Source organism: Protopterus annectens, chromosome 8.part0, assembly GCF_019279795.1.
Source record: "Protopterus annectens isolate FY-2018-M chromosome 8.part0, PAN1.0, whole genome shotgun sequence".
Taxonomy (NCBI): domain Eukaryota; kingdom Metazoa; phylum Chordata; order Ceratodontiformes; family Protopteridae; genus Protopterus; species Protopterus annectens.
In genome coordinates this window covers 334,795,262-334,815,610 of record NC_056741.1, presented here as the reverse complement: position 1 = coordinate 334,815,610, position 20,349 = coordinate 334,795,262, and the positions used below count along the sequence as shown (strand labels likewise).

The following is a 20,349-nucleotide window of genomic DNA, read 5'->3' as shown; positions in this document are numbered from 1 at the left end:
CACTATATATATGTATTTTTTTTTCCAGCCATGATCTGGGAAGTGCTGAAGAAGTTGCATATTGACATAAGGTAGGTTCTGCTTTGTAAGGTCCTTACAAAATAAGTGGACTGTTCTGTAAAATTAAGTAGTTGTATACAGAGTGGGCACCACTTACAGAAGCAAGCAACTTTAGAAAGAACATTTTGTTGTTGCACAAGCTTCGTGGCATTGTACTGGTTGAGTTTCTCAGTGTTTAGCAGACGGAAAACTACAGAAATGTGTGTGTAATCTGTGATGATTAAAAATCTGAGTTGATTTCAAATGAAGTAGAGAGCTAGACTTCACTAGCATAATATTAGACTAGAAGGATTTCAGAACTTTTAAGCAATTAATTTTGGTAAGTATGTTGAATTTTTGTTTATTTTTTGTTCTTTTAGAATTACTGCATATCTGTGGCAGATGGGAGCCAAGGGCAGTGTCAGTTAATGATAAACAAGTGATGGGGTAATTGATGCAGCTTACGTGGAGAGTGCCATTTCAGGCATACAAGGTCAGAGACTTGTTGAGTAGTAGCGTACATCTCTTCCTAATTACAGATGGAGTCTTAAGTGAAAATTCTATATTCATTTTCCAGTGCTCAGTTTATTTTGTTCAGGGACTTGAGAGAGCTGAAGCTTTTTCTGACAAGAATGGGCATATGGTATAGATACCATTCTGGACAGGATGCTAGTCCTGCAGGATGCAGGGAGAGAAAAACCGCTGCAGTTTACATTACATCAAGCAATTTGGGTGATCCCCAGATCAACTTGTAGGCATCTCTGGGATGTGGGAGGAGACTAACTGGAGCTTTCACATCTGTGTGTCTGTCAACGTTTTGTCATGGACTCTGTGTGGAAGACTGCATCGCTCTGCTGCATTTTTAAAAATAAAATGAACAGCTGAAATGTTGCATTACAAAGCTATCAAAATAGTTGTGGTGAAAGAAATACTGGAATGAAAAGATGTATACAGTGCTGTCATCCTCCCTTGATTTGTGGGTCAGTAGTGGGAACACTTGGGACAGTGTTATTGTAAAGTTATAAGCTATAAGAAAAAACAAGACTGCATGAAGGTGAAAGTGGTTAAAAGTTGAGGGAAAAAGTGTGAACAAGCAGACCTTAACAGAATGATCTTCAGGTTTATGTACTGAGATGGTAAGCGTAGAATGAAAATTGCTTGTAGTAGTAGATGTCCTTACATAACAACTGTTGCAGTTTCTTTACTAGAGGGACCCCCTGCCAAGGGTACCTCCTACATCCAGCCTGTATACTAAAGCCTTAGGTTAAGGAAGTCGTAGGTGACACACATGCTTCCCTTCACGGCATAGGGCATAAAGGTGACATACGGACATACCTGCCTCAGAACTACTTTGCTGCCAGTCCAAACTCCATCTTCGATCGTCTGTATGAATGCTCCTCCTTTTGTGCTGACTGGCAAGCCGTTTTCAGATAAGTGCCCTGTTGGAGTTTTCTTATCTTGTTTTTCTTTTAATTGTGAGTTTAGATGCCATCCAGAAAGGGAAAATGTCAGTGTGGGAGACAGATTCCCCATAAGGACCGTCCCAAGGAGTGTTTTGCTTTGGTGCTTTCCACGACCAAACTTCCAGCTCAGTTTGTCCAAATGTTTGTTCCTAAGACCCTTCGTAGTTGTCTGTCCTCCTAGTCTGACTACCTAGAGAAGCGATGTCTTAAGTTGTTGATGCAGGGTGTGATGGCAGAATTGTCCCATCCCAAGGTTCAGCCATTTGCCAAGAAGACATGAAAAACTCCGGTCAGATTCGGCTGCTCTCCCACCTCCCCTGGATGTCTCTCTCGAGACTGTTGAAAGCCCGGATGATTGCCCAGTTATTCCTGTTGATTCCTCTGCTGCGACCTTTTTGGAGGCCAGCATGGATCCGGGTTCTGTCACATCCTCTGAGGCTCTGCACCCTCTCTGTTGCAGAGAGGAAACCTAGGCTGGTCATATCAGAGGGTTTCTGCTGGTTCTTGTTCAGGAGAAGATTCCCCCTACATTGATTGAATGTCAGCAATGGTCTCAAACCTCCTAATGTCTTTAGGGCTGAAGCCCCTTTGAAAAAGATGCAGAAAACAAAACATATTTCTACTGCTCATAAAGATGCCCATCACAAATTGCAGGATTTTACACAGGGGTTGTTTAATGCACTCGTGGCCTTGAAGTCTCCAAAAGGAGTTTCTTTTCTTGCCCAACCCAGTCATCTACTCCTGTTAAGAGACCTTGGGTGCAGGACTCTCTTGATGAATTGGACTTTTGGGGAATAGTCTGTGGCTTACTACCCTCATATTTATTGATTGGACTATGGTTGTGAGGAGGAGGATTCCATTAGTCCAGATATTCCTTTGAGGAACTTTCTTTTCAAGATGCTGTCATACCACCATGTTTCGTGGAAACAGTATGAATACTATTGCAGCACAACAGTATGAATACTATTGCAGCACCTCCTCAAGAACAACTATTTCTTCAACAACTACTGACAAAAGAAAGGTATCTCGAAGGAGGCAGCTATGACCCCATGCCTGGCTAACAGTGCTTTCGGGAAATGGACCATATTTATAATTCAAGGTTTTTCAGCAAGATCTGCTATCTCCATTACTTTGATATCTTTATCATAATAGAACGGTACAGGAAAAAGATCTTTTCGACTTTTACAAACACATCAAAAGATCGACGGACTTCCTCAAATTCGCCAACTCACACAATAGAGAGCGGGCCATTTTTCTCAACCTCACTATTGCCAAGAAGAAGCAACATCTAACAAATGATCTCTACAGAAAACCAACCTGGGTAAACCTGTTACACAGCCGTAGCATGCACACCCGTTCAATATAAAGAAAAATGTGATAAAATCACAATGGATAAGAATGGCCAGAGTATCTAAGAAACTAATAGATTTTACTAGGAACATCATCAACCTAGAGAAAGACTTCCTGGAACATGGCTATTCCCTGGCTTTAATTAAAAAGCCCCTTGACCCAATTTCCAAACTGAAGCTAAATAACACAGACTACCCCAACCACAACAAAAATGGCAACTTGGGCAAAATAAGTGCTTGCCAGAACTTCGACTTTACAATGACCATCACCTACTCTGTTGACTGCAATGACATCATCAGATATATCAAGGATAACTGGATCATCACCACCAGCAACACCAACCTAAAGAACATCATGCCCAGAAAACCTACATTCAGCATTACCTAAGGGACTGTCTTGAACAAGGAGCCAATACACAGAACCCACTTCAGATTTCCCACCTGGCACCTATGGATGTGGACCTCCCAATTGATGCTATTGTAAATTTGAGTGGGAGACTAAGCTTTGGATGCCCCATTTCGAAAAAAGATTTTCACAGTAACCACCACAGCAGCTGCAACACTAAAGGCGTCATCTGTAGGGCACAATGTGCCAAATGTGATGGGCTCTACATCGGTAAGACAGTCAACAAATTAAAAACCCAAATTGCAAGACACCTAACTGACATTAAGCAAAATAGGCCCACAAACGCTCTGGCCAAACACAACTTGGCCTCCCCGTGGCATGACTACTTCTATTTTCACATACTGGAACAACTCTATTACAGGGAATTCCATGGAAACTATAATGACCTCCTGGAAAAGAAAGAACTAGTGTGGCAATAAAGACTAGAGGCAACAAAACTCCGGGACTTAATACAACCATCTTCAGCAACAGTGTCCTCAATTTTAGGATATTATTCCACCATGTCTACTGTTAAATCAAGACAAATACCACACCAGATGGACAGTCAGGAGTCCAGAGGTTTATTTTTTGCATGGAATTTTAATATGTCTTTATGACTCTATTTCCAATTTAGTTTTGTTTTTGTTTTTTTAATGGCCTGATTTCATAATATCCTGTAATGACTGTCTTATAATTATCTGGCTTTTAATAGTAGTTGGGCGTATTTAATGTTAAATGCAAAACCTCAGTAGTACTTAATTTACTTACCCCAAACTTCTTCTCATTCACTATTACTTCCTACTGTGGGTCCAAGGGCCAATTCCCCTTTTCTCCCTCCTTGCCCCCCTTTTTTCTGGGTCCCTGGGCATTTCACTCTGTTCTCCCCTCCCTCCTCTCCCACTTTACGTACCCCTTTCCTTAATCCTATAGGCAAGTCAGATGAAGCTCATGCGAAAGCGCTGGACCAGGAGCACTTACTCCTGGAATTCCACTTTTCCCCCTTTTGTTTAATTTTTCTCTTTCTCAGTGTTCCTTAAAAACAACTCATGATTATTAGTTATTATTTCTTGGTAAACGGTGCTTTAATTCTAACTCCTATGCTAGGTATAGATTTCATATCAGCTGGCTTAGCCTTCCATTCAGTCTTTCATTATTCGTAGACATTTATAGACTTTTACAGACTGAGTGCCAAATGGTGCCTTGCACTTACCTTATCAAAACAGCAACATAACCTCGATCACTGGCCATTCAGTGTTTATATTGTAGTATATTTTATTTTACTCACATTTTTTATTTTTGTATTTTCTTGCCATACATTCGCGCGCCCCCAACACACCCATTAATTTATTTTCTGGATCTTTTTCCATACCCCCCCCCCAAAAAAAAACACACCGGCTTTACACATTTAGCCTTTTGCTTAACTTTTAACTTTTATTATTTATTTTTTATATTTCCACCTGGTAACCTTGTTACCTTGGTATCTTTAAGTACCCAATACCACAGTTCTAGATATGTAGGAAGCATTTTGGTCCTACGTTTTTTTCTTTGCATGGGAAATGTTTTTTTAAACTAAAAAGCTTGGCCCATATTAGGGACGGAGCTTTTAATGATGAATATTATTTCACGTAAAACAGCCCAACCCACATTTTTTTTTTTTAATATCCTACACGGCATACAGTTTTAATGCTCTAGTTTTAACTTTCCCCTACACTGACACAATGTCCCCTTTTTTGATTATTTAGGGTACTAATTACTGGTTAAACCACTAATCCTCAATGAGAATCTTTATTGAGACATAATAGGCAGCGTTCGTTGGTGGGTGACTTTTTGATTTTCAACCAGCGTTAGCTCATAAATAACTGGTTTTAAATAATTGGGTATTTTAGAATAGTTATCCGTATTTCAGACACACTCCCCCTTAGCTTTTCAGCTAGATACTTTCGCAACCCGGTAGGGATTAGCCCATTAATAGGTCTCTTAAAAACAATTTATTTGGTGGTCTCCCGGCTAGGTTTCTCCTTTCTTTTTAGCCTCGGGATCACAATACCCTATTATTGTAATGTAATACCATATTTTCTTATTACTGTGATTTTTATTGGTACCTTTTTCCTTTTATTTTTCAATTCAGTATAAGCAGATCTAGAGACAGTTCTCGATAGGGGAAGTGTTTAGGTTGTATTGTTTAGGGCTTTAATACTGAACAGCATTTTGGCGCAAATTTAATCACGACCTGCTCTAAATGGCCAACATTAAAGCTTTTTAAGAACAACTTTACCCATTTATTTGCTCATTTTGGAAGGCTAATGCCTTTACTGAACCAATGGTCTCATACCTCGGTACATGGTTTAGCCTGGGAGTCATAAGGATGACATAGTTATTGAAATATAAATAAAACAAGGACACTCACACTTTCCCAATGAGCTTTAAAATATTTTGTATCCAGTTTTCTGGTGCTCACCAGTAATTCACATATGAAGAAATTGTGAGCGTTTTAGAAACAAAGGATGGTTAAACTTGGGTAACTTATTATAAGGACGGGATTTTGGCATAAACTTAATTGCATCTTGCACCAAATGGTCCACTATAAAGCTTTTTAAGAAAAAGTTTCACAAGATCGCTTAACGAGCTAATTTTAAACCAGGTCCGCACCTACGATTGAAGGGGCCATGGGGACTTTTAGATCCCTAAGTTAACGAGGTGCATATAGGCCACTAGTAAGAATAAGTCCCCTACAATATAAGCTTGGAAGCTCCCTCTTTTTAGCTTTACTTCTGAATTTAGGTCTATTAGTCGACAAAACAGCCGAACCACCAGCCAGTTTTTGCCCTCTACCCCCAAGTCAGTAGCTCGGATGGATGTTATGGTCCCCTACACATTTGTATAGCTAGAATTCAGATATTCATTACGTTTTTTTGTAGTTTTCTAACTAAAGCTGACACCACATTGATACAAGCATACCGGGACGAAGACCATCACGATAACTGAATCAAATCTGGTTTTTACAATTGTATTAACACCCATAGACCACTTCCCATGCCTGTGCCCACCTCAAATAATTCACTAATGTATTTTATCATGTGTGATATTTCTACCAGGATACACCTAATGGCTTAAAATGTCTTAAAACATTTTTTTCTTACTGCGCTGTACCTTGGATGTAATTTTACTTAATATGTTCTATATTTTTCTTATCTGCATTGAACCTTTAAAGTGATTTTGGCAATTTCCAAGAAACAATAATTAAATAAAATGGAATGCAAACTAGATTTTGGGCGGGGCTTGACTGACACGCAATACAGACCTCCCCAAGTTGACATCACCAAATACATTCTTTGCTGACATCATATCTAATTTTCATAGAATCTAACTTTTTGCTATATAAACCCTGGATTTTTACCATGTTGTAATCAGACACAGCACTCGCTTGCCTCTGTATATACTTGAAACCGAAGAAGAGAAGACTAGTGCTTTTGTTTAATTTCTACAAAGGAATTCCTAAAGATCTTGCTTAATTATATTGCCTATTACATATATTTTTACATTTTTGTCAATGTTTTCACAGCTTGATTTTGCTAAGTCTACACTACGTGGTTTTAGCAGCTGATGCTTAAGCTTTTCCAGTTTTTATTGCCAAGACGGTCTGATATATGATGGAATTTTTTAAATGGGACTGTACCTGGGTTTCTGTTGGCCAGAAGAGGTATTATGAACTCCTCCAGATGGAGCTCCCTAAGCCTTCTGCTGTCCCTCTGGTCCTAACTGCCCTGTTAGACACTTTTTCAGCAGCTTCTCAGGCTCCTGATTCCCAGCCTCCAGCCCCTAAAAACCTGACAGGATGTTCTTCGTGTTCCACTGTTGCAGTCATTACATTTGGGTTATCTGCTTGCAGGTAGCAGCCTCCAGCCCCTAAAAACCTGACAGGTTTTATAAGATGCTTCATGATTGTAAATTTCTTTACAATGTCCTTCTGCTGACTCCTCTGTTGTGTCTCTCTCTCAATTTTTCTAAACGACAAACATCTTTCCCTTTGTCACATTTCATAATTTAATAATCTGATGAAAATCTTTATTCATTCCTTATAGTTAGGACTTCGGTTCCGTCCTCAGAACCGACACGGCCGTTACCAAGCTTGCGCCAGCCAAAAACTCTCAGCTAAGACCTACCCATAATGCCCCTCTCGTAGTCTCTATAGATCTTGTTTGTCGCATTCCTCGTCAGACATGCCAAGCCTTCTCTCTCTCAAGCTAAGTGTAGAGTTTTTGTGTTTAATTCCCATCAGTGCCTTACTTTTAGTCAGTTTTTGATAATTGTTCATAGGTTAATACTAGGCTATCTGCCCTAGGGCATTTATAAGCCTAGCCAGAATGTGTTTGGCTTTCGCCACCCATTTTAAATTAATTTTGTTATGCCCTTTTTTGAGGTTAGTATACTGTGCCTCTGTCTAACAGTGACACAGAAGTGATACCCGGGGTAAACCTACGATCTCCCATCCACTCATCAAGATTCCTCTTGAAGAGAGTCAATGAGGGACTCTGCCTAACCTGGACTGGGATTTTATTCCAGAGTGAAGGGAGCCTCTGGGTTATGAATCTGTCCCTCGAGCATGTCCTATTTATTTCAATGCTGAGGTTCAAGTCTCTCGAGCGCGTAGCTCGATGGGATTTAGATTTCCTGAGGTGCAGCATGTCCATTAATTCCTGGTTGGACATGGCTTTATACGTCAGGCACAGATTGCCTCTGAACAGGCGGTATGCCACTGAGTAGAGCTGGAGTTTCTTTAACCGGGCAGCATATGGCATCTGTTTGAGCCCTTTGATCCTCTTGGTGAGGTACTTTTGGGGTCTTTCCAGTTGCAGGTGTCTGGTAAGGTACATCCCAAAAGGGGCATTGTACTCAATTATGGGTCTGATGAGGGATGAGTAAAGAGGTACGATGACCTCCCCTGATCTAGATGTGAATCCCTTCATGATTAGGTGGGCTATATAAAATGTTTTTCTAACCACTTTGGCCACGTGGTTGTCAAATGAGAGATTGCTATCAACTTGGGTCCCCAATTACTTTTTCTGTACTTAATGGATTACCACCTACGTGGTAATTTGTGGCCAGTTTGTTTTTGCCAAAGGGGATGACTATACATTTTTTGGCGTTTAGCTTGAGGCCATGGCTCTGGCACCAGTTGTCTGTTTCTATGAGGCCCTTTTGGAGGATGTTTGTGTTGGCTGGAGAGCCCATTATGGCGCCCAGTTTGCAGTCATCTGCGAACTTGGTCAGCCACAGTCCTTCCGTGTTGGCCTGTACCTCCGAGAAATATATACCGAACAAGAGAGGTTCCAGGACTGAGTCTTGTGGGACACCACTTGTAACTGGTTTGGAGTCTGACATGGCTCCAGCAATTCTAACCATGTGGGTTCTGTCCTTGAGCCAGTTTGCAACTCATCTAGTGACATAGGGGTTTATATTTAAGATGGTGAGCTTATCTATAATGCCCGAGTGGGGTACTGTATCGAAGGCTTTTGCGAGGTACAGGTAGGCTGTGTGGACCATCTTCCCCTCATCAATGGCCTTGGTGACAGTTTCAAAGAAATCAACCAGGTTTAAGAGGCAGGATCTGCCCTTAACAAAGCCGAACTGGGTAGGATCCAGTGTCTGTAGGTCCCCAATATCTTTATTTATGTGGTCCATGATGATCCTTTCCATAGCTTTGCAGACCAAGCTAGTCAGGCTTATGGGGCGATAGTTTCCAGGATCCGTTGAGGCACCACCTTTGTGGAGAGGGACCACTGTTGCTGTACGCCACTCTTTGGGTACATATCCTGTAGTAAGGCTGAGATTGAACAGTAGTTTTATGTTTGGGTTTAGCTCTTCTTGGAGTTCATGTAGGGCGCAGCCGGGACACCGTCTGGTCCCATTGATGCTGTGTTTTTGCTTTGGAGAGGGCGGCTCTTACCTGAGCATCTGAGATGTCAGGGGCAGCACTCTGCTGGGATAGATATTTGCCCTTTTGGTAGGGAGGGCGTTTGCTGAACCTGTCAGCTAGGATGTTGGCAATGTCTGTGGGTTCGGTGTATTTTTGTCATTTTGGACTAATTCTGAGCATATCTGGGAATTACCACCCAGGTTCCTAACATAACTAAAGAAAGCCTTGTGATTATCCTTAGTGTCCTGTGCAATTTTTCTCTCGAAGCTGGCCTTAGACGATTTTATGAGTGCCCGTAGTTTTTTGCTAATACTGATCAGAGATGCCTTCCCTTTTTGGGATTTTGCTCTATCATTTAGTAGCTTCCTCCTTCTATTGTATAGTTTGTTTATGGCTGGGGTCCACCAGACAGGACGTCTGCCTTTGGAGGATTGGGTCTTGGTTTTATTTGGGATTGCATGATCCATGCATTCTTGAAGGTGTTCATAGAATGCGTTTATAAAGGTTTCTGCGGTCTGAGCCGTATTTTCCACAGGCCCGGGAGCTTTGAAGGATTCCACCTCGGTTTTGAGGAGTGTGAAATTTGCTTTAGAGAAGTTTTTCACTGTGGTTTTCTGGGCAGGGGGTGGGGTCGGGATGTGAATATCCAGTGAGATTAGTTGATGGTCTGATCTTACCAGTGAGGGATACACTTCTGGTCTGGAGCATAGAGTCCCCATGTTGGTGATCAGGTCCAGTATGTTTTCCCCTCTTGTGGGAGTGGTAACAAGTTGTTCCATAGCATTTGAGTTTATAAATTCTAGGAACCTTTGGGCTAGGGTGTTGGAGCTAGAGTAATGCTCCCAGTCTATGTATGGGTAGTTGAAGTCGCCCAATATAATGGTGTTTGGAGAGACCTTCATATTTTCCAGTGTTCTCAGGAAGGCCGAGTGGGGTTCCTGGGTTTGGGAGGGTGGTCTGTAGCAGGCTATAAACTGGAAGGCAGTTTTACCCACTGTTAGTTGCACATGGATAGTCTCTGATGCTTCGTGCTGTGCCACCAACCTGGAGGTGTGGGTATCTTTGATGAATATTGATACTCCCCCTCCTTTTGTGGGTCGGTCCAAGTTTTGGGGCCAAAAAGCATGGTATGAGGTATAACCTGATGGTGCTGGGGTGCTCTCAGGAGCCTTGAATCAGGTTTCTGTTACTGCACAGATATCGATGTTCTCCATGCTAAGGAGAGTTTCGAGTGCGTGCATCTTGAGGTTTAGACTTCTGGCGTTGAGTAGCATTGCTCTTAGTTTCTTATCCCTTGTGATACCTATGGAGGTGGGTTTGTCTTTTGAGCCTTGCCTTAAAAAGGCACTATGGGGGTAGCAAGAGCCTTTGTCAATATCCGAAAGCCCAGGGGTGACAGATGCAAGCCGTCCCTAGCGAAGCATCGTGGCTTGTTGAGCATGTCATCCCAGGCTGACAGGCATTGGATCCCCTTTGAATGACACCAATACTTCAGCCAATTGTTGAAATTGATCATCTTTTCTTCATATTGTGGCATCATTCTTGGTGAGGGTAAGATGCTACTCAAGGTCAGGGTCATACCGGCCTGGGCCACATGCTCAGAGAGCTCCTCTATGTCTCTCTTCATGTAGTCCAGGGAGGTACATCTCGGGTCATTCACACCAGCATGGACAATGACTGAGTCATATTTGTACTTGCCTTGGAGTGACCTGAATGCTTGTCCGACAGGCAGCTCACCGTGACCTTCTCCTTGTTCAGCCTGGTGAGCGGGACGTCAGTGTGCCTGACGATAGTCACCTATTACAAGTGTATTAGGTGTGTTGTTTAGCCTTAAGGGCTGTGACTGTTCGGCACACTGGCTTTGTGAGCTATGTGTTGCATGTGTTTTGTTTTGAGGTAGCGGTTGCTTGGGTGTCTGCTTTGGAGGTGTCTGCTGCTTAGGCAGATTTTTATTTAAAGCCTCCGAGTATGTTTTTGTGCGTTTGTGTTTGATTTGCTGTCGTGGTAAGTCTATGTGAGACTGGAATTGTAGTGAGTGTAAATTGTAGTGAGTGTGGTTTCCTTCTCCTCCTGACTGGTTACGCCAGTACTGAGTTGAGAGAGCTTAGCCTCCAGTTTGGCTATATGGATGCATCTCTCACATGTGTTGGAATTTGTTGGGAGGAGGAGAGGGTTGCCTATGTACATGAAGCAGTTGTAACATTGCCTCAAGATTCCCAGATTCACCAGCTGGACCAGAGAGGTGATTGACAACTGACCTTTGGACATGCTAGAATAGTATTGGGAATTCCTTTATAATTGAAAAAAAGGGCCAGTGGGGAACAAGGTACTCAAGGGGAGTTTGTGAGGGTGTAGTGCTTTTAATTTTTTAGTGCTGACTTATATAATTGCTTTAGTGAGCAAGTGCCAGGTAACTTAAATGCAATGTGTTACAGGTAACTTGCAAAAACGACAAACAGTAACTTTCTTTTAAGTGAAACAAGGAAATAAGTACAGTAAGCAATGCAGATATCACTAGGGATCCACAGAAGCGCTGAAAAGCCACGTTTTAGGTGGTATTAGCGTTTCAGGGAAATAACAAGCAAACAACAAGCATACAAACAAAGCTAGATTCAGCAGGCCTGGATCTAGTCTACGCTACAGCAAACAAGGTGTACCAATTTCAGTAAGAAGCAGTTCAGATATGCAGGCACTATAAGCCTTTAACCAGAAATTCCCAGCTCAGAAGGGCAAAGTCCAGCCTCTCCTCCAACAAGAGTGCAGACCATGAACCCTTTTAATGTAAAATAACTGGCCTGAAGCCCAAGTGCTTAAACCAGAATGAATACACTTTTAGAATAACTGACACTGAGCCCTCAATCAGCAGTTCCCAACTTAGAAGGATGTAAGCTACCTGTCCTGCCACTACAGTGCAGAGCACAAACCTTCTTAATGTAAAACAACTGGTCTGAAGCCCAAGTGCTTAAACTAAAAAGCTTAGAATGAGTTACACCAAGAAGTAATAAATACAACTGAGTACTTTTAAGATGACGCAAAAGCAAAATGAAGTAGGAAGAAACACAAATACAGTAGAAGCAGATACATTTTTTTTTTTTCAGAAAAGTAGCCAAAACAGTAGTAAAAACAATTCACATGCAGTGCAAGCTGGCACACTTGAGTATGTAGCAATATTAGTCCACACACAGTTTGAAAAAATGTAAATAAATTAAAAAGGACTAAAAGCAAGTGCAGAAAGGGTTTATTAGGTAAAATGCAGTAAAGAGATGGGACTGGGGGAGTGTCCTAGATCAAATCTACAGTGGGGCGGGCACTGCAAAAGCCACCAAATTTAAACTACAACCAAGAACAGGGAGGGGGGGCGGGGAAGCCAGTTTCAACAGAGCTAGATATGAGGAATCACAGTGCAAATTATAAAACCACAAAAAGTTCAGAAAATATACTTAAATCAGCTTATGTCCAGTTGATGTATGCAGACAAATTTCAGTAGCCAGCAACTCTATTTAAAATGATTACTAGAAATGTAACCAACGCAGATTTTAATGTTAGCAGAAACCCCCAAGCTAATTAACACTTAAAGGAATTTCAAAGCAGTCTAACAACTACTGCAGAGATTCAGAGATGCACGCAATAGTTACTAAATCCAAGACATCAATATTTACTCACGCAAATCTTAAATAAGTGCAGAAAATATACTTAAATCAGCTTATGTGCAGTTGGTGTATGCAGACAAATCTCAGTAGCCAGCAACTCGATTTAAAATCATCTTTCGTCTATAGACTACTAGACTACTTTACTTGTCCGATTCCCTACCCTCTACCTTTGAAAGTTCCTTTTATACCATTGTTGGTACTGTCCCTCTCTCCTACTTTGGATAGGCCCTCTTTCTTACCACTTGTGGTATTTCTAAGTACCATTGTTGGTACTCTTCACTTTCTATCTGGATATAAAAAAGAAAAACAAAAACCCCATTCTCTCTAACTTTGCTGTTATTGTTTATTGACTGTTTATCTTGTCACTAGGACTAGTGTGGTGTTTTGTCATTATGTCTGAAAAAGCCAAATTGGGTTTTAAGCAGTGTGAAAAGTTTGGGCATAAGATGCCCAACTCAGACGGTCACGCCCGGTCGTTTATTGTTTGGGCCTTGACCACATTAATGCTTCATGTGATAGCTGCTCCAGCTTCAGCAATCGCACTTTGGCTGATCGTAAAAGCAAGTTAATTTTGAAGGGTATGATGAAAACTCCCTTCTCGGAGGCTGTCTCTGGGACAGAGGTTAAAAAACACAAAGGGAAACTGAGTCGCTCTGTTCCTATATCTCCATGCACCTCGGAACAGAGTCAACACCAAGCTTCTCCAGCGCCTTCGGTGTAGACAACCTCAGCACCAGGCTCTGCCGTACCCCTCTGTGCCATCTCTAATTTTGTCTCCTATTACCGTACCAGCTACGGCACCATCCTCCTCGATGCCGTCCTTAGTCTTGACACTGGCTTTGACTACCGTACCCGCATCGGCACCATCCCCGGCACTGATAGCTTATACAGCTCCACAGAGAATGACTCCCATCGGTTCCAAAGGTTGAACACTTTCCCAGAACCAGATATTCTCCAACGTATGGCAGCTAGAGGATTGCCCACTTCTGCTAGGTCTTCCGTCCCCTTTGGAACGGAAGCTTTCGCTGCATACTCACCAGTATATCCTCTTCCCAGGCCCCAGAGACTTCGGTACCGATGACCACCCTGGTGCATACTGTCTCTGGTCCGACTGCAGAGGTTCCCCTGTCGGCACTGATTACTCTTGGCACAACGGTTATATTGGAACCGGTGCACTCTCAGAGCAGTGATTTTGGGCTTCCGGCACCGTGGTTCCTAGTTCAATGCCTATTTTTTCGCTGGCACAGTCTATGGCCACAGCTCCACTGGCAGCTACCAGTCCTCTCGGAGCTCCTCACCTGGAGGCAAGCTCCTCATGGCAAGGTGCAACACCAGTTCTGAGGATGTCCTCCTTGGTTTTGGGCTTCCATCCCTCCTCAGGTGGGCCTGCTTTCCAGGTGATGTAGAGGGTCCTTGCCTCAACAGGCTCGCAATCAGCACCAGTGGCATCGACACCAGAACTCCCCTCTAGCATGCAGCTGTCCCAACCCCCTACTCTGGGATAGGGATTATGATCAACATGGAAAAATCTCAAATGTCCCCAATTTATTGGAGCAATCTTCGACACAACATCCTGTCAAACTTCCCTTCCTCTCAAAAATAAGAAGCCAGATTCTAGTCCTCCTCCCAACAGACTTTTGTACCAGCACGCCTTGTACTACAACTATTTGGATCTATGGCAGCAACTATTACTTTAGTTCCACTGGCGAGGTTGCACATGTGACTAGTACAGTGGCTCCCTTCTTCACAATGGTCGATCTTAACCCATCCTCTCGACCACTTGATACACCTTACAAATGTTTGCAAGAAAGAAATGCTTTGGTGGATGAAGCCAAAATCGAATCTTTGGTGTTGACCATTCTGCCTTTCCCAGCCCAGGGGCACAGTGACCACAGATGCTTCCCTTCTAGGGTGGAGGGGGCATTTCCAGGGAAAGACTGTCCAAGGCACCTGGTCCCCCATGGAGGCCAATTTGCACATAAATGTCCTGGAATTGAGGGAAGTTCTCTTAATGTTGCAAGCGTTCCATACATCTTCCCTCCTGGGACCATTGCATTTCAATCAGACAGCATGTCAGTAGTCTGGTATATAAACAAACTAGGTGGAACCAGGTCTTGCCCCCTGTGTCGGGAAGCCATGAGAATTTGGCACTGGGCGATACCTTCCAACTGCTTTCTTATAGCAACGCACATTCCCGGGAGTTCCAACCTTATTGCGGGCAATCTGAGCAGGAACATCCTGATGCCTCACGAGTGGTCCCTCAGTCCTGTAATAGCAGACCAGATCTTTCACCATTGGGGCAGGCCTTGCTGCGACCTGTTGTCTTCCCCCCCTAAACAACAAATGCAGAAGCTACTTTGCCCTAATCCGCCCCCCCCCCCCCCCCAGGGGTGTCACCGAGGGATGCTCTGACACACAATTGGTCCCCGGGTCTGCTGTATGGCTTTTCCCCTGTTTCCCCTCATCCCGAAATTCCTCCCAAAGCTCAAAGGTTGAGAGGCAAAGTGATCCGCATTGCCCCTTATTGGCCCTGTTAAGTCTGGTTCCTTTTCCTATGGCCTCATCTGATTCACAGCCCGTGGATCCTGGATCATTCCCAAGGTCTGCTATCTCACCGTCAAGGACTGATTCACCCCAATCTCCACAGCCTGGTTTCTCCACTTCCAATGGTTGCCAGGCTACCTGATATTTCATCTCCTGTCCATGAGATTCTTCTGGCTTCACACAAACCTTCCAGCAGGAAAATTTATTCTAGTAAGTGGGCTAGGTTCTCTACATGGGCCAAAGATCATGACGTAGGCCCTTTCTCTATGCCTAGTCAGAAGATCCTACAATACCTGACTACCATTCTACATGCGGGAGCTTTAGCATCGACAATTACTGTACATTTAGCAGCTATCGCAAATTTTTACAATGGGTTTGATAATTCTTCTGTTATGTCACACCATCTGTGCAACTCCTTGAAAAGGAGTATTACATGTTAAGCCCCCCATAGAGCCCTGGGACTTGACTTTGGTGCTTCAGTCGTTAACAAGCCCTCCTTTCGAACCTTCTAATTCATGTAATATGAAATTTTTGTCTTGGAAGACTCTACTTATAGTAATCCTTACCTCAACGTGAAGAGTATCTGGGTTGCAGGTTTTGAGTGTCGAGACCTTAATTGATTTTCCACAGGGAAAGTGTCCCTACGTACTGACCCATCCTTGCCCAAGGTCATTTCTGGGTTTTCAATTAACCAATCCATTGACGTGCCGGTTTTCTTCCCTCAGCATTCAAATAGAGGGGAATATCTTCTGCACACCCTTGATGTTCATAGGCAGCTTAGTTTCTACTTGGACAGAACTAAATCTTTCAGAAAAACAGATCAATTGTTTGTTGCCTTTGCGAGATCCAGATTGGGTAGGTCTGCCTCTAAAGTGACCATCTTCCTGGCTTAGAAACGTCATTACCTTTGTCTACCATCAGAATGAACTTGTCTTTACCTTCCAGAATAAAGGCTCATTTGACTAGATCGATGGCTACTTCTGTGGCTTTTCATTCTCAGAGCCTCTATGGATATCTGTACAGCAGCCACTTGGGCAAGACCTCATACCTTTATCACTCATTACAAATCGGATTTTGTCTCCAGGGTATGAGCATATTTTGGTTCTGTGGTGCTCAGGAATATCTTTCCTTAGGGTCACCCAGGATTCAAGTAGCTGGGGATTCTGTCCTAACAGTAAGGAATGAATAAAGATTTACAACATCATATAAAAAAGTTATGTCTTACCATAAAGTTCCATCTGTGTTGTAGATCTTCATTCATTACTTCCTGCCCTCCTTCCCCCTGCCTGGACTCCTGGTGGACTCTAGGATCTCCTTAGTTAAGATATTTGCTCAGACAAAGCCTCCTACTGTCTCTCATTATTTTTATGATATAAGAGCAGGCAAACTCTATCTGGAGAGACTGAGAGGGGCATTATGGGTAGGTCGTAGCTGAGAGTTTTTGGCTGGCGTGAGCTTTGTAACGGCCATGTCTGTTCTGAGGACGGAACCGAAGTCCTAACAGTAATGAATGAATAAAGGTCTACAACAGAGATGGAACGTTATGGTAAGACGTAACTTCTTTATCCTACATTTATGTAGATGAAAACAAACCGTATTGACATAATTTAGTTGCAAGCATACATCACAAACCACACTGACATAACTGTAATTGCAAACATTATACATCACTTATCTATCCAATCATCAGTCAAACATTACATAGCTCATTCAAATCATGCCTTCTTTGAAACCTCATTCCTCCCCTCCTGTGCATGTACATTCCCATTTTTTTCCTATATAATTTGCTGCTACCCTTTTCTAAAGATCCCAACTCCAGTTATCTGTGTTACTATATTCACTACTTCTAATAAAGTTAGTTCTGACTTTGATTTCTGTTTTCTAACAATTGCTTTTTTGGCAGCAACCATAATTAGACTCAGCGAGGTCTTACTATTTCTAGGCAGTTCTGATACCTGTCGTCTCTCTTCTGATAAACCTTCCAAACTATTGCCTTCTACCAGATCGCTTCCTTCTGTCAAGGACAGTAGGGCCATGGAACGGCTGGGCAAAAAGGTGTATGCTGCTGCTACCCTGGCATTTTGGGCTATTAATCACCAGACCCATATGACCAGCTATGTCTTAGCTCTTCTTTCTCAGGCCTAACAGGTTATTTCTGACCTTTCTGAATGTGAGGGGAAGGTTTTGGCCCTCTGTTTGACAGGCTGTTCTTCTCAAGTGGCTTGACATTTTATTAAATGTAGTTCTGCAGCTGATGCTTCTTCTAGAGCTGCTGCCATTGGTTCTCCTCCAACCTTAACCTGATGATATTAAAACTGAATTGATGGGGTGCGCCCCTTAATAATAAAAATCTCTTTGGATTGTAAAGTGGAGCCCAGCGAGTTGAAATCTGGAGTATTTGTCCAGCACCTGATCAGAGTCTGATCAGATAACTCACAGGTCTTACCAGAAGGAGGCAGACAGCACGGATCTATCGTTATGGTGAATGCACAACTTTCGTTTTTGTGCAGTCTAGCAACTGTTGATGGATCTTCTATCACCTAATGAACAAACAGCAGAGCCAGTCCAGAACATAAAACAGTAAACCAAAAACTGGACCAGGAAGAGCACAAGCCGAGCATGCAGTCCTTTATTCACATACAATCCTGAATAGCATATTTTCCAATTTGTTACACTCATTGAAAAAGTCTACGTCCAAGGATGTCATGCGACTTATGCGTACATATTGTCCTTTGATAATACCTTTTTTCCAAAATAGTGGGTGTGCACTATTGTAAGTATTCGAATAGGTAGATTTTCTGTATACTCTAGATTCAAACCCATTTTCAGTCCTATAAATAGTCACATCAAGGTAATTAAACATGTCAACCGCTAGCTGGCGTGTGTAAACTGAAGAAAGGTGGTAGTTTGAGATAAATATTCTATAAATTTATTAAGTACGTCCATATCCCCTGTCCAAAAGATACAGATGTCATCTAGGTATCTAGTATATAGTTTCCAGTGATGTGTATAGGGGCATGTGTGTACAAACTTAGCTTCCCATACAGATAGTATAATATCTGCATATTTGGGGGCACAACTTGCCCCCATAGCTACTCCTTGTTCCTGCCTGTAAAACTCACCCTCAAAAAAACAAAAAAAATTGTTTTTATGAATGATTTTGGCCAGTTCCAGACGCACAAAAATGTCATTATCGGAGGTCCTTGGTCTCATCTGAAGTGCTTCTTCCAACAACTTAAGCCCCATGTTGTGTGGAATCACAGAAAAAAGATAGACTATGTTGATGGTTACAAACTTCAGTCCCTCTACATTGTATTCTGGAATAATTCTAGCTAAAAAATTCCAAGAGTCCTTAAGGATGCGTGGTGGACCCCCCCCCCCAAATCATCTTGAGTTTCCAATCAAGATATTTTGCCAAGGATGCTATTTTGGAGCCTTGCGAGGCCGCTATAGGTCTAAATGGGGGGTCCTCCACATCCTTGTGGACCTTTGGTATTCTGAATATAGAGGGTACTCTGGGAGAAGCATTTTGCATGCATTTGTATGAAAGTATACAACCCCCTGGTCAAATAAATCTTTCAATGCCAAGTCTAATTTTTTATAGGCAATGTTAATATCATTGACAGATACCTGACTATATTTGTTTTCATCATGTAAGAGAGAGAACATTTAGGCCTCATATAGAATCTTGTCCATGAGGCCAATGACCCCTCCCTTATCAGGTTCCATCACGCATAGTAGGGTTGGAACACGATTCTTTCAAGAGATTGTTCTCATCCTCTGTCAAGCTATACTGAATTCTAGTTTTCTTGAAAACATTTCTAACTTCCCTTTCTAACACATTTTCCAAGTTTTTCAGCTGTGAATGCAGTGGGGGGTTAAAAGTACTGTTTTTTTGGGGACTGCATTATCTGATTGTGATGTGGTCTCTTTAAACAAATTTTCTAAATTAAGTTTTCTGGTAAACATTTTGATATCCAGTATGGTTTGTGTTAAGGTTACCTGTCTTCATAGGAATATACTTTAAAACCTTTCATAAGTAGTTTAAAAAAGTCAGATGTAACCTCAATAGAACTATAGTTGAAAATGTGAAATCCTTGCCAACATGAAATGTGGGAATTATTGCTGTTGCCCACCAAATTGGCAACATATCCTGCACTATCTGTGTTTCCCCCTGTAACCCCCTCCCCTCTGTTTGAGGGGAGCCCTGTAAAAATGGTTATTGTTATTGTACATTTGTCTTATTTTTTCTGACCTACGTGGTGAAATATAATCGTGGTCTACACCATTTTCACTGAATTCAGGTACATTCTCCATAGCAACTGCATTACCGTCCTGTTCCTGAATTCTTACAGGTGGTAAGGAATCAGAATATGCGCCCCTAGAGTATAAATTGTTATATAGAGACCTAGGTGAAAAATATTGTATACCTTCTTGATATTCTCTAAGGTCCCTATTCAACTTTTTATATTTTCTGTTAAGAATATCATCACACTTGTCAGTATGTTCCCTAACCGCATACTATTTGTCTTGTTCACTCTGTATAGTAAGTACAAGATCATTTGTAATGTGCTGGTTAAGTAATTCAATTTGCTCTTGCAAACAACTCATTTCACATTCATTATTATGTACCATGGCTTTAAGAATCTCTAAACCCACATGCATCAAAAATGTCCATCAGTTCTTTGTGAAAATCCATGCCTATCAACACATTGTTAGGGTATCTGTATACCCTTAAGCCCTTTGGCACAATCCCCAGTTTAACACATTCCCCCCAATATGCATTTTCCACACTGTCTTATATTTAGTTAATACATCTTGTAGTTTAAGGCTTACTCTGTAAGAGTTCATGTTAGCAGCTGTAGTAGAAGAGGATGTTCTTTTGTGAAAAATAGGTTTCCATTATAGCCACATATTTAAATCCTGTCTACTACTGCTACCAGTATTGTCTCTAGCTTCTTCGCACTGTTCGTTGGTGTCAGAAGATGCTCCCTGTGGCTGT

The 20,349-nt window shown here is 42.1% G+C and overlaps 1 protein-coding gene and 1 long non-coding RNA gene across 4 annotated transcripts in view; one reads left to right on the top strand and one right to left on the bottom strand.

Moving 5' to 3' along the window:
• LRRC71 (leucine rich repeat containing 71) overlaps window positions 1-20,349 on the bottom strand; it is a 2,015,367-nt gene that overhangs the window by 1,496,049 nt on the left and 498,969 nt on the right. The gene's annotated exons all lie outside the window — the stretch shown is intronic.
• Window positions 27-20,349, top strand: part of LOC122808794 — a 387,856-nt gene continuing 367,533 nt past the window's right edge. Inside the window, exon 1 of the long non-coding RNA XR_006365832.1 lies at window positions 27-71. This is a non-coding gene — a long non-coding RNA (uncharacterized LOC122808794). The remainder of the gene's footprint in view (window positions 72-20,349) is intronic.